The 18,042-nt window shown below is 36.1% G+C and overlaps 1 protein-coding gene across 2 annotated transcripts in view; it reads left to right on the forward strand.

Moving 5' to 3' along the window:
- Positions 1–4,732: 4,732 nt before the first annotated feature.
- Positions 4,733–18,042, forward strand: part of LOC110020133 (protein GAMETE EXPRESSED 3) — a 50,494-nt gene continuing 37,184 nt past the window's right edge. For both annotated transcript variants that reach the window (XM_020718122.1, XM_020718124.1), the window contains exon 1: positions 4,733–5,221. The gene's annotated coding sequence lies outside the window, so the exon portion shown is untranslated. The remainder of the gene's footprint in view (positions 5,222–18,042) is intronic.

Here is an 18,042-nt window from a genome sequence, read left to right on the forward strand (position 1 = left end):
GAAGAAAGGTTCACAACTAAATAAATTGAAGTGGCTAGTTCAACCTAATTTTTAAGACCATGATCAAGGCGATCTCTCTTTTTGATGATTTGGTCGCTTCACAAAAAATAAAATTTTAGTATCCACTATCAAAATGTTAAAAAATGGGAGTGCATGAGCTCACTCTATAATAATTAAGACATCTTTTCTAGAGCCCTGTTGATATTCTCAACAATAATCTAGACAAAATCACACTCAAGATAGATACAACATTCAATCTCTGATGCTTGCTAGATTATCCACGATAGTAGATTAATAGTTTATCATGTTAGCGTTGCACGAGAATTCAACACACACTCAGATGAAATAAGATAACTAATAGAGAAACTATAAGTTTTTACATGAAAACACTACAATACCCGACTCAGTTAAAGAAATCCACTATAACTTGGTTATTGCAGTTACAACCTCTTGTTCCATAGGTAGAAAAGGGTTACATAATCTCTTAAGTTACAACATCGGTAAGTAGATGATGGTCCAGTAGCGGCTGATGGTAATTGACGATAGTCGGCAAGTGGCTGTCAACAATGGTCGGTGACTAATGTTCAACGACAATTGGCAATGAGGAGATGTTGAACTTCAGCTCATTCTCTAAGCTTTAATCTTCTGCAAGCTTTCAGCTCTCTCTTTTCCTCCTCATGAGGGGATTTATTTATAGAGTCTCAATTGCAATTACTGAAGGAATATGAACCACTTTGATAGGACTGCTCAAAGAGTTTTCTTCGATCAAAAGACGTTGATGGACATTTGAGTGTCTTAACGATGTTGGAATTGAGCGATTATAGGCTTGTTGGATTCGTATTATTGAGACGCTTAATTTAACCATAAACTAATCAAATTCATCATCTGTTTTACCTTCCAAATATGCCAGGAAAAGCTTTCAAAGGTGGTTTAATGAATTGATCTAAGCTTGATTTGACTCAGATTGGATTGCTTTTGGCACGGTTGGCTTCGTCTTGTTTAGTTGGTCAGTTTGACTATAAGTTTGTTGAAATCAAACTTTTGGATGACTTTTTATCAAAGTTGGAATGTTTCATGTTCAAAAGGGTTGCCTCCAGATCTATGCCCTATCTGGAGATTCGTGTCGGATGATGGGAAATTGTTGATGACATATCTAACTCAACCATCAAAAAATGAAAATTTTGCTTCATGACGCTTAATAGAAATAAAAAAAGTTAGGATGAGTTTATTCATGAAGTGCATTTCTCTCTTTGGTTGATAAACATCACCATGGTTGAAAAAGCTATTAGGCATGAAGAATATCTATTGATTATAACGATAAATATAAAGCCTCTCAATAATACAATTTTTCTTCTCATATAAAATAAGCTAGACAAGATTGCTTTCGAGCATAAAATGTGTAGCTTTGTAAATGCACATTCCTCTGATTTTAATACATTTAGATGAAACTCATACAAGACGAAGAGTACTCATTCTAAAATAATAAAAAACTATATTATTGTGTCATGCTTCTAGATTGAAGAACACCAATACCACTTACTTACCAACAATTTATGAATAAGATCTTCAAGAATCTCACAGGATACATCATGGTGGTCAATGTTGCTAATATGCTAACCAAATAATTCAAAATAACATAATGTATCTATGATTTTTATTTGGATTTTACATGTAGATTAATCAAACTAAAAACAGCTTCAAGGTCACTTAGGATAAGTTCTTGGGATTCACTTGGTCGACCAAAGAATCAAATCTAACCCTAAAAATAATATTACGATTCTCTAAGTTTTGAAACCCCGGAGAGTGTTACAAAAGTACAACACCTAAATGAACGAATAATATTACAACAAGTTGTATAAAAACTTGATGCTAAAATATGAAGAGATCAAAAAGCAAGTCAAAGCGCTATTACAACAAAGAATATTCAAGCCAGGTAGAATCAAAATAAATATTGAAATTGAAATAGTAGACAAATAAAATGTGAATCAAAATAAAATAATACTTGGTATCTAATGACACATTGATTGTAAATTATAATAGACATCATTTAATACAAATAAAAATATTCATAAACTAAGATAATCATAATTAAATATATATGATATATCATTAATTTACAAATTCTATACCCAAAATTTCATTTAACCATAAAGAGAAGTACTAGAGATGAGTATTGGGCAAATAGCAACAAATAATGGATCTTAAGAATATCAAATGGAAAGCAAATTGTCGATTTTTAATCACTAAAGGAGTTTCATAATATGACAGTGTTTACTGTAATTTATTATCAAGAAATGTAAATGAATTTGGCAATTTACAAATGTCTTAAGATGGAAATAATCATAAAATATGAACCAAAATATAACTTTAACTCAAAACAGTGTTGTGGATCTAGTGAAAGAATATCAAACTATGAAACCAAGCACATGAAAAGTTATGATTTTTTAATAAAAAATATAATAAAAATTAAATCAAATGTAGAAGATTCAAAATGTCTCCCAACTTGATTTAATTTCTTCTTCTTTTTTTTTTTGCAAAAATTTCATACTGGAAATTCAAATATGTTGTGTCTCCAGTCTTTATGACCCATAGAAAGAGGAAGAAGAAATAAATGAGAGAAAATTAAAGGAAGAACTGCTTCCTCCTTATATGTTTTGCTTTATTTTGTTCCTTCAATAAGACTACGACTTTGATTTCCTTGATCTGACAACCCACAAATGATGGGAACTATAACATATCACAAAATTGGTGCATAACACTTTAATGTTAATACATTTTAGTCATTACATTAAATGTAGTAAAAAAATTAAGAAAAGAAATTAACAACTAAATAATCATCAATTCACATATGATTAAATACAAATTTTTATTTATAATAAAAAAAATATATATAAAAGTTAATATTTTTAATCACATTTTTGATCTTTCTTGATATAGTATTTTTATTAATAAATATATGTTGTATCATGTATGCATGATTAAAAAGGTTCACTCATACTTTGGTAAAATAGTTATGCAAACTTATAATAGTCGCATAATGTGTAATTAAAATAATTTTTAGAAAGAATTAAGCAAATTAGATATCTATATGTATGATTAGATTTTTATATAATAATTAAAATAAATATAGAAGCATCAATTTAAAAACTTGTAGCTATAACTTAAATCCAATCAATGGAAAGAAATAGAAGGGGAGATGAGTTTTTCATGCTAACTCTTAAAGGCCAGAGACCAATGATAACTTGGCAATGGTGAGTAAGCAATGGCGGGTGATGATGAAGTTTCATGCATGCGGCGTAGTTGGAATTCTTTCATATCGGTTGAATTCTGAATGCACTAAAAGTGACTTTAATTGGGATTCTAAGTATCTAACAAAAATTACTCCACACTTAGATTTCTTTCAACCAAACATCTTAAATGTCAAAACTTGCATTCAATTTACTTAACAAAACTAATATATGCAACAAAATGGCCTCCAAATGTCACAAGTAAATTTACTTCAGCAATGACCATATAGCAGTCTATCATTGTCACTAGTGAGAGGCCACCAAACATTTTTGAAAAGGAATTAAGTTGGGCTAGAGCTGCCTTCCACTTGTGATTGAGAATTATCATAATACATGGTGAGTACACACCTGCTCAAGCCAAATAAAAATTGAAGGGGTCGATGCAGAGATAAATAGTATAAGTTCCCCGTTACTAGTGACTCCAAGGCTTAAAAGGTTGAATATAATAGAGAAGATTGCATAACGTAATATTTGGTAGACTCAATAAAATCTTTTGAGTGGTAGCACATTTATTTGATTGAGAAGATTAGAAGCAGTTCGATCATACGTATCAATCCTTTTATATGTGCACAATATTTTATTTAAAAAAATTTACAGATGAATTCAATCCTTTTGAAGGATCTAGTGCTTTGTATATATGTTGGCTAATCCTTCTAGTTTTATATCACTATTTGTCATGATTTTGCATGAAATAATCTTCATGCTTTTAATATCAATCATTCCCTTTCCAAAATTTATACTGAAAAATATTAAGTTTTATTTTGAGATCATTAATAAAAAAAACTGAAAAACAACGTGAAATGGAGTGGTTATTTATGATAAATTCAAGCAACATAACTTTCATAAAAAAAATATTATGATATGTCTAATTTACATTTTGTCCGTATATCTAATGTCATCTGAGTGGAGTAACCTGTTGGCATCACTTTTGATATCATATGTGTGTGTGATTTCCACTTGAGTACTATGATACCTTGCTTCACACATGTTGTTTCCCATAGCTCGAGACATCCATTTGAGATTCTTCGGCGCGTGTTAAGGGGCACACAACCATGATCATTCTGCTAGACTTTATTCGTTGCTTAGGCGAAGACCAATCTATATTTTGCTTGTCAGACGGCTTCGATCCGACCGACATACCTCATTTATCGCCACACACAAATTATATTTAAGTTGGCTTAATCATCGACAAATTTATTTAAATGACCCCAGATGACTAAATGGAAGATGCGAGCGTGTCCTGAAGATCAATTTTGACAATAAATGATATTTATTTGGCTGTGATTTTGCCCACAAGCTAGCAAGACATATATGGAGGAATAATAATAATAATAATAATAATAATAATAATAATAATAATAATAATAATAATAATAATAATAATAATAATAATAATAAAACCTTTATAAACACACGCACACCCGCTCCCTCACTGATCGCGCCTTTTAACGAGACCGCCAACTTCCTTCTGTCGCGCCCGAACTCGCCGGCTGGCGCTCCTCGCCGGCAAATGCTCTACCGCCTGTGTCCCCGTCCGTGCCGTAGCTCCTATCCGAGGGTTTTCACGCTAGCATTTGATCTCTCCCCCGCCTCTGTCAATTTTTCGCACGGCCTTCCGCTCTCGCCGGCGACATCCCGCCGGCCTCCCTCGGTTGCTCGCGACTGAAGCCCTCGGCTGTCGGTTTCCTCTCGTGCCGGCCAAGCTTCCTTCGGGCGAAGTCCCCGACGTGAATCTCCTTTACCTCGTCGCCGCGCCTTTTGGCCCGAAACCCTTCTAGCCGGCTTTCATTTCGTTTCGGCCGGAAGGCTCGCCGGAGCGCCTCACAGTCGAAGGACACCGACGGCATCATAACGTGAAAAACGTGGGCATGCTCTCTCCTTTCGAGGAGAGCTTCTTCCCCGACTTCGCCGGACAACGAGCATTTTCCGCGGTGGTGAGAATCTCAAAACACTCTGCGTTTTCTTTCCTAGTCGGCCTTAGGTTAGTTTACGCTAGACGTTGTGGGTCCGGTCACTCACACAGGTTGAGTGGGTCGGTCAATGCTAGTATGCACGGTAACACTCCCTTGGATTGACTGTTGATTGTTTAGTGGTAGCTCTAAGTTAGGAAGCTTTTGTTGGATGCTCCTAATGAGTTCGAGAGTTTTCCCTTGTGAGCCTTAGACCCATAACTAACCAAGCCAAAATCTCAAATTTCCTACGGCTTTGGTGCTTCCAACCTTCCTTGGAGGATTGGGAGAGTTCAGTCTTAAAAGATGGGAAAAACTTTGTAGCTAGTTTATCCTACAAGATAGTGGAAGTTCGTAGGACGAAAAAAATTTATATTTAGTCCGCCCCACGGATGGTGAAGGACTTCCCCTACTAGAAAATCGGAGGGCGAAGTACTCCACATTTTCAAGCCAAAGTCGGAGACGGCTATACAACGGATCCAAGAGCTTCAACTCTAGGTACCTACGTGAGATTGTTAGGACAAGTTCGACGTGTCGTCGATCATTTTCAGTTGCATTGCATGTGTGCTAGCTTGTGACTTTTTTGCATATAGATCATGTAGCATATCATATGTGTGATTGCGTGAGCACTTCAGGTCGATCGATCACACCGACATGATCTACTGAAGCTTTGGGTTTGATTGGCCGTCCTGGGACGATCACCCGATCCTTTGGGTTCGGTCTACCGTCATACGTCGATGACCTTCTTTGGGTTCGATAGACTGCCCCGACATGATCGGTCGACGCTTTGGGTTTGATCAGCCGTCCCTGGCCGATCAACCGATCCTTTCGGCTCGATCGACCATCACGCGTCGATCACCTGCTTCGGGTTGATTAGCCGTCTGAGGTCGATCACCCGATTCCTTGAATTCCATTGACCGCTATGCGTCGATCACCCACTTTGATTTATAGTGTGCTCATGTTTATTTTACATTGTAAGATATTTTGTTCAGAAATTTTGTTGTGTTCCCTCATGTTGCATGCCATTTGTTTGAGGGAATGCTTATATGGGTTTTGAGAATCATTCACGTTGGATTGCACATGTTAAATGATCAAATGCATCCAAATGAATTACTCGTGTAAATTATGACAAATTTCATGAGTTTATTTTGGTAATTTTAGTCATGAATTTATACAAAATGTTTATAGTCGTATCTTCTTTCCATATGCTTTTTTCACTTAGAATTGCTTTTGCATAAACCATCTCTTCATTCTTACTCATATTAGAATATTTCCATGAAAACCTAATATTCTAAATCCCCCTATAGGAGAACATAGTGTATTGGGTTTTGCTTTGCTAAATTTTCCTTAAATTTAAAATCCGTTTGGGACGGCTGCAGCGGTTTGAATAAGCAGTTGTGAAACTACTGTAGAAAAAATTATTGTTCAAAAAGTTGTGGTGACTATTACAAATATATTTTAATTTCAAAAAGTCTGATCATAAATTTTGTTGGCAACCACCATACTTTAACAGGTTAGGTTAAAAAAAAATTTTCTACCACAGAAATTTCTAGAAAATAACAAAAAACAGTTCCCTAAACAGAGCTGCAATGGCAGCCTGAAAAGCAAAACAACTAGAAAGCTGTCCCAAATGGGCACTTAATTGGGTAGATTGAAGGCATCAAGGGCTAAAATTTTTGCAAAAGAAAGTAATCATTTCCTAATATGAAACTTAACAATTTCTTTGCTTGAGCTTGCATTTCTAAAGCCTTATAAACCAATGTGATCATGTTGAAGTTCATATGTACGGTTCCATATTTGTTGGCTGGTATGTTTGTTCTGGAATTTATGGATTAAACGTTTAAAGTGCATCAAAACCAAGTATGATCATCATGCGTATTAAAACAAATCATATGTACGGTTCCATATTTGTTGGCTGGTATATTTGTTTTGCAATATATACAAAGTCATTTGTGATGTGCATGTTATATAATATTTTTTACTTATTGACAAGGCATTAATGTGATTTGCATATATTATTGCATATGATTCCATCATGTTATTCATATCATTTAATGTCTTTGTCACATTGACTTATGTACATTTACCAAACTTACATTAGGCAAATCAACCTTAAATTCTTTTATAGATTTGATTTGATACACACATTAGTTCGACTTGTCAATCACAAGCATTATACGCAGTCACGACCTTTGATTGATCAGGTTTGACTTATCCTGATCATAATCTTTATTTTGTTTTGGATGTCGTTTTATTTATAATTTTTATTTGCTTACACTCATCTAACCATGAACACACTATTTATTGCATGAGTTTTGCTAGAATCATGATCTCCACCCAAGCGTGGGCTTCTTGTTACATTCATGATGGTCTATGTATGTTTCTATTCAATCAATCATGATCTCTAAATGTAGTACGATGAGATCATGAATCTGACATAATTAAATTACTGATACTGTAATCTTTAAGTTCAAAAAAAAAAAAAAAGCATTCGATATTTTATGTAAAACATCGAATGTGAAACATTTCTCAACCAGAGAGTGAATTCGATATTTACATACAGAGGTCACAGCTAGTGTTGGCGATGGGCCAATATTTTACAGAAGTATGTATTTGAAAATCTTCCAAATCAAAGGAATTCCGAATGCATAAAAGTTGAACCGGAGAGTGAATTCTAAATGCATTCAATTTCATATTAGATTTGTTCTTCTTTCAACCAAACATTGGAATTTTCAAAATGCATGTATTCCATTTATAGTGCACACACTTTTTTTTTTCTGATCAGGTTGAGCGCATTTCCCCTTGAGATTCTTCAATTTATTTCTAAGCAAAGCATTACGCGTTCGAGCGCTCACACGGATGCACACAAGCACTCATGCACACATATGAATACATAATGTAAACAATGATATAATTATTTTATTTGAAAATTTATATTAATTATTCAAGAGAATTATTTTTTTATGCATTAAAAAAAGAGAAGAAACATATAATACAACAACAACAACAAAACCTTTATCTCACTAAGTGGGGTCAACCACATGAATTTTTTTCTCCATTGCATCCTATTTAGTGTCTGTTGACTTCACTTTTGGTTGAGGTCTAGTTTCCTCTTTAGTGACCTAGGTTCTAGCCATAGGACTTTCCTGTTGACTATTCCTAGAAAACTAGAAAAGGAATCCTCACTATTAGAAACTCTAAACTCTTCTTTGCTCAACTTGAAATTCCACATATTGCTCTTAAACTCCAACACTTAGTAGGTGGGGTCAATATGGGGGAGCTCAAGAGGCATCCCCTTAGAACTACTTGGCCTTAAGGTTGACCCTGGGTACTGGTTTGGAGCTAGTTCACTCACTTGCACACTCTTAATTTTACTCACTTTCACTCACAATCCTAAACCCAAACTTGTTGACTTTCATCCCTTGATCCTTTGGGGCACTCATGTAGATTGTCTCCTAGACTCACTAGCCCTAGGCTAGGGTTTAGATAAGACCAGTACATAGAGGACCCAAATAGAAATTTCATTGGTCCATAACTCAAAATGGGTGGTTGGCACCTCAATTTCACCAAAATACCCAACTCAGCCTTTTGTCCCCAAAACCTATTTGGACTCTTCAATTTAACTCAATTTTGATCCTAATTTTCCCTAATTTCAATTCTAAACTCAAATTCATCATGATCAAACTCAATTCAAACGAAATCTCAACCCAATTAACCCATACTTTTAGCTCAATTTCAACCAAAATCCAAAAACCCAAATTTTGCTCCAATTCAGTCATGTGCCCAAATTTCACCAAATTAAATATCCAAACCCCAAAATTGACACCCAATTAATATTGAGAACACTTCATGACATTCCCCTAGACCATTTTCAACCATCAATTTGGACTTAATTCAACTTTAGCCCAACCTAAACCCAAGTCTAACCGAACATACCCAAATTGATCAAATGCCCAAAATCTCTCAAATGGACCCTTCAAATCAATTCAAAATCACTCCAAGTCTTTTCTAAACCTCTTGTGACAATCATCTACACAATCATCTACACAATATTGACCTTGATCAATCAATTGAGCTCAAACCAAAATTTTGACGGAAATTGAATTCGACACGCTCCCAGATTAACCTGGATGACGAAACGGTCTGTGTCGGCGCGTCCGGAGAGCCGACTTTACCTAGGGAGAACACCCATTTTGATGTGGTTTCATGCACACATGAATTGTGAATTTTGAATAATAAATATTAAAAAAAAATCTTTTTTTTTCTTTTCTTCTTTAATCTTTAAATCCATAAATCCCAAAATCCCTAAGTCTTTTGCACGCCCCATCTCACGCCTCCTCCCCCATCCCGTTTGCACGCCCGATAGATCCTCTCCATCCCGCTAGCGCGCAGCCCAACCCCATACGCGATCCTATCTTCTGCGATACTCCTGATCCTCTGCCCTCCTCGAGCCGCGACCCTCTCCCGCTCGCCATTACCCTGTTGCACGCAACAGATCGCGATCCTGTCGCCGAACCCTATCCTGCTCCTCTTTGCAGCATTTGTCGCCTTTTTTCCCGCTTCCCTCGACTTCGGTTCACCACAGGTAAGTGTAGGTAGGCTTTCTCCTCCTTTCTTGGCTATATAAGCCTTTCTTGGGGGAATTTTTATTCGGTACGTGTACTGCATGAACTACTACGTGCGGTACCGAATAAAAAATCGTCACGTGGAATTCGATACCACGTGGGATTTCACCTTAAAAAATGTCATATTTTGCCCTCCCGACCCGAATCCTGCCCAAAAAAATACCTTTTTGTCATTTTCGATTCCTGCCAATTGAAAAAAAGTGGCATTTTGTCTACTTTAGGGTTTAGAGATTCGGTATATTCTCATTTTTTGCCTCGTGTTCGCTGTAGCTGGTTCGATGAAAATAATTTTTGACGAAGAAATGTTGGTGGAATCTCAAAATACTTGTGAGAAACATAATAATGAGATGAAATCTCAGAATATTTTCGAGAATAATGAGATTGAGCAGAGTTTAGATGCGACAGAAGGACATCGGCAGGTACGTTGAGGACTTGTTTAAATGCAGTTCTAGGTTTTAAAGAATAATTTTATTGTTAATGAAGTTTGCTCTATTTTTAGATGAGGTTCAACGCTAAGTTTCGGTTGGGTGGGATGTGGTGTTATTTAGGTAATATCATGGTGATACACTATACACTGATGATACACTGGTTGTTTTTGCAGTTGCTTTCTATTTCTTAGTGTTCGTTAGAATATTAGTTGGGGTTTGATGTTATTTTAGTAATATCACAGTGTTATTTTGGTGGTATCATAATGCCGGTTTCTTGGTTGAACCTGCGGTTAAACTGGATTGGTGCTATTTTGATAGTATCATAGTGTTATTTTGGTAGTATCACAATGTAACGTTACTTTCGTGTGGATTTGATGTTACTTAGGTATTATCACGGTGATACACTTGTTGTTTTTGCAGTTGTTTTTCATTTTTGGTTGTTCGCTATAATATTAGTTGGGGTTTGATGTTATTTTGGTAGTATCACAGTGTTATTTTGGTAGTACCATAATGTAACGTTACTATCGTGGAGATTTGGTGTTATTTTGGTAGTATTTTTGGTAGTATCACAGTGTTATTTGGTAGTATCACAGTGTTATTTTGGTAGTATCACAATATAACGTTACTGACGTGGGGATTTGGTGTTATTTTGGTTGTATCACAGTGCTATTAAGGTAATATTGGATCTGCTGACTTGGTTTTCTTTTAGGAGGCTAGTAATATTTCTTAACGACATTTGTTCGACTTTTTATATTGTCAATGCCATGGTGTTATTTGGGTTATATTATGGTATTATTATTTTGTTATTTATGTATTGTAACATTGTATTAATGATGTTTAAATCTACAGTCACCCGAGGCAGAGAAATTGCTTCATGCAGTGGTCCACAACGAGAATGAAGCATACAAACAGTATTATTTATATGCACACCATATTGAATTTATTGTGCGAAAGGAACACAGTGATTTCTGGTCGAATTCAAAGAAACTGAAGACAAAGGACTTTGTTTGTGGTAAGACTGGTTTCAAGAAAGAGTTAAAGGACACTATCATTGTGAGGTTCAAAAGAGCGGACACAAGGACTAGTTGTCCAACAATGATCCGATACTTCGTTGATTTAGATGACAACTGATCGGTAAAGAAATTTATAGAAAGTCACAACCATCCGTTGGCGGAGGACGGTGACAAGCCTCTACTGCGTTCCAACAGACAGAAATATGTGTGATATCAGTACTGATATTCTCAGATCAATGACAAAATCAGGGATTAGAACCAGTGATGCATTCAAATTCCTCGCAACTGAGGTTGGAAGAGTGGAGAATCTTGATTGCACAAAGCGGGATGCATATAATTTCATACAAAGAGAGAGAAGAGTTCAAATTGAATTAGGGGATGCTAATTCTCTTATACAATTGTTCACTACTCGACAAGTGGAGGATCCAATGTTTGTCTGCTCGATTTAGACTTCTTTCCTGACATTTACTCATTAATATTATCAATGTACATGAATTTTCTCAAACACAATAAAGAGGGACATATACGAGCTTATTGATGGGCATACATAATAATATATAAACAACTTATTGTTAAAATTGTTGTATTATTGTTGTTTAGGTCGAAACAGACATTTGTTTTACAGTATTTTTATTTACGAGTTATTATGACGGCATATTCCTATAAAACCAACGCTCGTTATACGATTTCCATGAATAAAATTTGAACACGACCGTAAAGAAACCAAAATACAACCAGCGCGGTTTCCTTAAGACATGTTTATTTATGCCGATCTGTCTGGTTCTATTGGAATCTTTGATGGCATATTCCAATAAAACCAGTGCTCGTGAAACACGACATAAGAATAAAACCAGAACACGATCGTAAAGAAACCAAAATACAACCAGCGCGGTTGCCGTAAGACAGGTTTATTTCAGTCGATCCGCCTAGTTTCATTAGAATCTTTGGCGCCATATTCCAATAAAGCCAGCGTTCGTGAAACACGGCAAAAGAAAAAAACCAGAACAACACCGTAAAAATACCTAAGTACAACCAGCGCGGTTTCCTTAAGACAGGTATTTTTATGCCGATCCGTCTGGTTTTATTGGAATATTCATTGGAATCTTTGGCGGTATATTCCAATAAAACCAGCGCTCGTGAAACACGACATAAGAATAAAACCATAACACGACCGTAAAGAAACCAAAATACAACCAGTGTGGTTTCCTTAAGACAGATTTATTTCTGCCGATCCGCCTGGTTTCATTGAAATCTTTGGCGGCAGATTCCAATAAAGCCAACGCTCGTGAAACACGGCAGAAGAATAAAACCAGAATAACACCGTAAAAATACCGAAATACAACCAGCGCGGTTTCCTTAAGACAGGTTTATTTATGCCGATCCGTTTGGTTTCATTGGAATCTTTGGCGGCATATTTCAATAAATTAGCGCTCGTGAAACACGACATAAGAATAAAACCATAACACGACCGTAAAAAAACCAAAATACACGCAGCGCAGTTTCCTTAAGACAGGTTTATTTCTGCCGATCCGCTTGGTTTTATTGGAATCTTTGGCGGCATATTCCAATAAAGCCAGCGCTCGTGAAACACGACATAAGAATAAAACTAAAACAACACCGTAAAAATATCTAAGTACAACCAGTGTGATTTCCGTAAGACAGGTTTATTTCTGCCGATCCGCCTGGTTTCATTAGAATCTTTGACAGCATATTCCAATAAAGCCAGCGCTCGTGAAACACGACAGAAGAATAAAACCAGAACAACACCGTAAAAATACCTAAGTACAACATCCGCTACATATTCCAATAAAACCAACGCTCGTCCAACGCTTTAAACGAATAAAACCTGAACACGATCGTGAAGAAACCAGAATACATCCAGCGCTCGTGAAACATGACATAAGAATAAAACCTGAACAACACCATAAAAATACAACCACTGCAGCATATTCCAATAAAACCTTAACACGACCGTGAAGAAACCAAAATACAACCATACTGATACTCCACTAATGATACTCCACTAAATACACTAAATAAAAACAACGCAGAGGTAAAACCACAATATATTATAACAATATGAATACTGCAGAGGTAAAACCACAATATATTACAACAATATGAATACTGCAGAGGTAAAACCACAATATATTACAACAATATGCGATAAATCACCATAATATAACGATAAATCTATACAACCAAACCTGCAAAAGATTAAATACAACCATTTACAATACAACCAAACACGCAGCAGTTTTTTATGAAGGAGATCCAAATGCAGATTTCATATGAATGTTTGATTGGAAATAAATTTATGACAATAAAGTCCACACATCAGTTCAAACTTTTTTAATAGAGGAGGTCCATCTGCAGATTTGATATGCCAATTCACCCTGAAATCTTGCCATTTCATCCTGCCACCACAGCTCTTTGCTCCAATCTATTGGGTTGGTATCAACAAGTATTTCAGTGTATTAGTATTTGCAGATAAACATGCACAGTCAATGCTCTTACTTTGAGTTGGTACGCTCTTAACCATTGTCAGCCCCCATGATCCAGATTTCCTCGTACTAAAACATAGTTTAGCATCCGCTGCAAATATTGTTATTTATGAAAGATGAGTGACACATATGTTATTGAATGACAAAATTAATATGATATTGACATATTATGTAGTTTATGACTTACAACGCGCTCGCATACTGCTTTATGCATTTTGTTAGGTAATGAATCATATATTCTCCATTTCTTTTCCTTCAAGTCAGCAATCAACAGTATCCAATGCGGGTTTTCAACAATAGGAAATAATATAATCTCAACATCTTTCACCGCTTCCTTCGTAATGTGGCGCACAAACCTTAAGTTGTTACTACCTTTCATTTTCCGATATGCCTGCATGAATTGACACACTTTAATATAATCATCGACTGCATAAAAAATCTTATGACGAACATTATTTTATTTTATACATAGTATAAAGAGGAAACGTATAGGTATCGTCGGAATGATGTTTGAGTTTGGGTCTTTCTCCCATGAAGAATGAGGGCTAATGCATCCATCTGGTCATTCCCAATCCATCCATTGCAGAGTACATCATCCATCATACCCCGATCGATCAATATATACCCCGATCAATATAGATTGAACTATCTCTTAGGTGGACAATAAAATCATTTCTGAAGGGTAAAAATAATACCTATATAATCTCACATTAATAAACTTGTGATGAAACGACCAATTGAATGCAACTTACTTTACAGGGTATTGTGACAAGCGCTGATCAATTACTGTTTACATTTTCACAGATATCAATGCTCGCCCCGGAAAATCTACGTGTCTCTCAGTCAGTGAGGACTACACATAAACAAAACAATTAACAATATCAATTGAAATAAACTACATATAAGAAATTAATTCAAATGAGGTAAGAAATACTGATGTTCCAGATACGTCCACTACAGGAGCAGAGGGAGGTACATATACTACTAACTGCAAAGATGTTTCAGTTATTGGAGAGGTGGCAGCAATATCAGACAGTTCTGGGGTGGCAGCAGTAGCAGCAACTGGCTGATCGGAGGTGGCATTATCAAGTATTTGCTCCACAATCTCTGAAATTTGTACATGTGTTTTTTCTAGAGAGCCAGTACTGTCGTCATCAGTCTTTGTTTCATCGGCAGATAAAATCTTTTCAGCAACTTTTGATGTTTTCTTTCGCTTATATTTAAAGGGTGTGAAAGGGGAGCTCACAACCTTCTTCCTATGTCTGCGTCGGCCCTTCACCCTATGCAATAAGCTTGAAATCAACTGGGTGGGGGGCTTGGCAGGTTCCTTGGGCAGGTTCCTCAGCATCATATAGTATTCCAACAGGAGGAGAGGGGGGCTGGAAAGATTCCTCATCAACATGAGGAGTTATAACAGAAGTAGAGCATGTGGGATTATAATAGGAGATGAGGGGGACTGGGCATATGTTTCTTCTAGTACTATGCCAATATCAGCACTGTCATTTTCATGTTTTTCAATTTTATTCTGTAGTTTCAACATCTGGTTTTGCATACCCGAAACTTCAACAGTAATTGTATTAAGAGTCCCTCGGAACTCCCTAAACCATTTCTCCTGTCCTTTGATAAGATCAATTAGTGTTTCGAGGTTCTTGTTCATTACATTGAAAATTGGTACTGGGGCACTCTCCCCTTCAAACTCTGGGGCACTCTCCCCTTCAACAACTGGCCCCATATCAAATGTTACAGGAGGCTCTACTCTAATTTCAGGTTGACGAATTTTAGAAATATCAGGAAGTCCCTCATCTGGATTGGCCGGGAAATTTTGTTCCTCCTCTTGTAGGTCCAAGAATTTATCTTTGACCTGCAAGACATTTCAGGAAACAAAAACCTTAATTATTATTCTAAAAATAAGTTATTCAACAACAGTGTAAATGACTTGTCTGTTCACTGGTCAGCCTCTTAAAGGCCACATCTATTTGCGAGGAGTTCAAGCTAACAGTTGTTGGCCATCTCAACATCTTCGGTCTGGCCTCAGCATTAGCACGCGTTACCACAGATGTATGCTAAAAAAACCAGAGCTGCATAAAAGATACATAATATTGAGCATAAAAGATAATTAATAAACATTAACGATGTTCAGATTCTACAATATGCTGACCGTAAGCAAATAAAGAAACCAATTTATGTATCCAATCTGCTTGTTCCTCAATAATTTGATGGCCACTGCATTGATTTGCTCTATAAGAAAATCACAGAGCGCAGCCGACTAATTAAATGAGGCAAATGTCTCTATGTTCTCCCCAAAGTTGTTAAGTCCTTCGGGTACACTAAAATTGCTCGAGCAGAAAAATAGATTAGATAAAAAAAATTTTATAAATAATTTGGCAAAAGGGGCAGAAGACCCCCCTCTTGCGAAGTCCAAAAGATTGTTCCTCATCTGCTGGGCATCCACGCCACAAGACGAACGTTTGCTCCACTTTGACACTGCACCTCTATTTGGCATGCCAGTTAGCAGAGCAACTTCATCGGACAACAACCGCAACTCTTTTCCTCCAATTTTGAAAACCATTTTATCTTGCTGCCAACATTGCAAGATCTGAAGTGTCAAGATATTCTCTTGCGGATATGAAGGGAGGTCAAAAAACTGTACAACATTCATTGCCTTGAGCTCGTTTCTGGTATCCTCGGATATTGAATGTCTCACCTTAACCAGCACTTCTCTAACCACAGATGGTCGACATCTACAGCTCATTGATTGTGGGTTCACAAACCTATAAAAAAATAAAACAATGCAACAAATATTAGATGTTATTCCGGTGTGGTTGTATTATTGTGTTATTACGGTAATATTGTGGTAATATTTTGATGGTATTGTTCATGTAGTACTAAGGTACTTTTACGGTAATATTGTGGTTATGTTTCGGTGATATTATTAACGTAAAACTACGGTATTATTACGGAATTATTATGGTTATTGTTCACGGTATTATTTGACTTTTTGAGATTATTACGGTTTTTGTTTGACTTTATGACATTATTAGGGTTTTATTTGACTTTATTATTTAGTATAAGTCAAGTTTTGTATACGAAAACAACATTTTTATTAAAGGAACTACATTTTATCACCGTAATAATCACTATTACCTTGAAGAATCATAGTATTAGAAAATGAAAAAACAACCAAGAAATCCTAATAATCACTATTTAAAATAACTACATTTTATCACGGTATTATTTAGAAATGCATTTCGAAGAACTGCATTTAGAAGAAGAAAAAACAACCAAGAAAAAAAATATTACCTTGCGGAACCCTCTTCAACAACCTTCTTCTTACGATCACAGTTTTTTTTCTTGGACTGCATTCTTGAAGGCTCATCTTCGGTTTCCATTGCCAATGGCCCAATGGCTCTTCCTGTCCTCCGCCTTCCACTGTCGTCGGGTTCTCTTTGATTTCCATCTTAGAAGGCTCGGTTTCCATCTTGATCAACTGTACTCTAGCGGTGAACTTAGGAATGTACTTCGACCGGCGAACGAAGACTCGAAATCCTAAACAAATGGCGAATGACAAAAGAGGTGGTGCGCCTATCGGTTTTCTTCCGAAGTTCTTTTTCGATAGACGTTTCGTATTCTGTTCTTTCAATTAATTCGGGAAGTATCGGGCGGGAGTACAGCCGGGTCCCACGTGATATAAAAATATTAAAATTTCAAAAAACCCTCAAATGTTACCATAATATAACCATACTGATACTCCACTAAATTAAAACATAATAAAACAACAATAAAACCACAGTAACACCGCAGGGCACAAAAAAATTTACCGCGGAGGTAATCACATTAATACCACCACAATAAGACTCGAATAATCCCATAACACAACCCTAATAATATAATAATACATCACCTCGATGTTAATAAACAGATAAGTTAATAATACACCAATCATTCTACAATAAAATAATATACTATATAATGAATAATAGATAAATAATACTCGAATAATTCACTAATAATACCACAATATTACAGCAAGCCGAATAAGCATAACGATACATATAACAATAACCACCGTTTAATACATAGTATGTGGCAAAGAGGAGGCCAGACCGTTGGCATGTAGATTTAGCTCCAACTCTGTTTGTTAAGTAGTCGAAAAATCATTCCCATCTATGGTCAAAGGTTCATTGAGAGGAAATTTCAGGCTGTTCGCACATCAATAATTGACTGATTTATATAATC

The sequence above is a fragment of the Phalaenopsis equestris genome, unplaced genomic scaffold (genome assembly GCF_001263595.1).
Source record: "Phalaenopsis equestris unplaced genomic scaffold, ASM126359v1 Scaffold000094, whole genome shotgun sequence".
Taxonomy (NCBI): Eukaryota; Viridiplantae; Streptophyta; class Magnoliopsida; order Asparagales; family Orchidaceae; genus Phalaenopsis; species Phalaenopsis equestris.